This window comes from Alligator sinensis, unplaced genomic scaffold, assembly GCF_000455745.1.
Source record: "Alligator sinensis unplaced genomic scaffold, ASM45574v1 scaffold628_1, whole genome shotgun sequence".
NCBI lineage: Eukaryota > Metazoa > Chordata > Crocodylia > Alligatoridae > Alligator > Alligator sinensis.
The window spans coordinates 1,244,886-1,246,818 of record NW_005841873.1 but is presented as its reverse complement, the minus strand read 5'-3'; the positions used below and the strand labels follow the sequence as shown (position 1 = coordinate 1,246,818).

The window sequence follows — 1,933 nt, the reverse complement described above, 5'->3', positions numbered from 1 at the left end:
GAAGTTAGTACAGAAGCAAGTTCTACTAACAATGTTTTCAATCACAGACCCCGATGTGTGGTGTCCAGCAAATCTGAAGACAAAAGTTAGCAACTAAAAGTTGATATGAGGATCCCTACATTGAGACCGAGATGAATGCATCCATGAAAATGTTATTAAACTACTGTTTAAATTAAACTTGAGTAGAGAGGTACAAGGTTGTATGTGTGTGTTAAACCAGGCCAATGACGGCCGCACGCTGTGCAGTGTTTGCCACGTATGTTAAGCATGAGTACTTCTTTTCAAAGGGAAATCTTAAAACCTAATGAGATCTGACTGCTGTAAAATGCACTCGAACTTTGGAAAGATATTAATGGAAATTTTAACAAGAAAAGGGGTAGTGAAAAGGAAAGGTGCTCTGCCCTGAAAGGTAATGACCATTCTCTGGTGTTGTATCCTCGGCATTAAACAGTGACAAAAGCTAATCAACTTGTTCATTCTGGTGCTGGGCTGTTGTTGCCATGGCGATGCCTGACAATAGCCTGTTAACCCTTTCAGCAGCACTGCCTTTTCCCAACACCGCTGCAAGCCAGGGATGCGCACGGGCCCCCCCTGAGCATGGCGGTGCACTCCCGGCAAACAAGTACTGCTACCACTGCCAGTGGCATCTGTGTGTGATCTCCCTCCCCCTGCCACCGATATTGCTGTGGCTGCCTGCGGGAGCTCCCTGCTTGCCACCACCATGCTCTTGCCACTGACAGTGCCGCTGCAGCCGCCTGTGGGAGCTCACTGTGCCCCCACCCCCCCGCCTCCAGGGGCATGCAGCGTTCATGCCAAAACCCAGTTTCCTTTGTGGAGTGACCGGAATGGGACAGTCGTCGGCATGCTCTGGACGCAGGCAGCTGCTCTGGAGCAGACGGCAGCAAAATGAAAAGAGCAGCTGTGCGACTCCCGCCTTTGCTTTTTTTGGACTGCTGCTTTAAATAACCCTGTGCCCCTAAAGCAGGAGGGGTGGAAGTGCCAATAGAAGTGGCCTGTCTTCATCAAGGCAATCGGGACCTATAGTAGAGAGAGTATCTTTTATTAGACCAACAAGATTTTTGCAAAAACAATTTCTTTAATAGAAAAAAGTTTCTTTTTGGTCTAATAAAAGATATCATTGCTACTAACAAGATTTAAAAAAAAAATTCTTTAACGGAAATAAATTTTTTTGTAACCATCTTGTTAGTAGAGATCTTTTATTAGACCCACAAGAAATTTTTTCCATTAAAAAAATTGTTTTTGCAAAAATCTTGTGGGTCTAATAAACCATGTATGATTGCTACTAACAATATTTTTGCAAAAAAAATCGTTAATAGAAATAACTTTTTTTGTAAAAATCTTGTTGCTCTAATAAGAGATCTCTCTACTAAAAAGATTTTTGCAAAAACAATTTCTTTAATAGATTTTTTTTTTTTTTTGCAAAAATATTGTGCGTAGCGATGAGCTCTTTTATTGGCCCACCAAGAAACTTTTTCCATTAAAGCCTTTTTTTTTTCTGGTTGGGCTAATAAAAGGTCATCTCCACTACGAGTCCTGATTTGCCGTTTCCTCTAGCCCAATCAGCCTATAACGTGGACCCCTGTGTACATCAACGCCGCTTTTCCTGTACTGGGGCAGGACTCCCCCCACCCCACATCAAGCTCGTTCCTGGCCAAGCAGGCAGCGCATGCGCAGTGCTAACCCCACTCTCCCTTACCTGCCCCCTCCCTCCCCGCGCTCAGCGCAGGCGCACTGCTGACTCCCCTGGCCCGCTAGTGCGCAGGCGCGGACCGAGCCGGCGGGGGCGCAGAGCGGCCTTCGCGGTTTGGCCCCTGCCGGCGGCGGTAGCGGACGCTGCGCTCCTCCCCCGGCCGCGCCGCAGCTTCCTGTGAGGAGCGAATGGAAAGTCCGGCCCGGGGCTGCGGTGAGTGGG

The 1,933-nt window shown here is 47.4% G+C and overlaps 1 protein-coding gene across 1 annotated transcript in view; it reads left to right on the top strand.

The window, feature by feature from the left end:
* The first annotated feature begins 1,790 nt into the window (after positions 1-1,790).
* The window catches only part of EP400 (E1A binding protein p400), a 62,335-nt gene continuing 62,192 nt past the window's right edge, over positions 1,791-1,933 (top strand). The window contains 1 exon segment of the mRNA XM_025195678.1: positions 1,791-1,924. The gene's annotated coding sequence lies outside the window, so the exon portion shown is untranslated.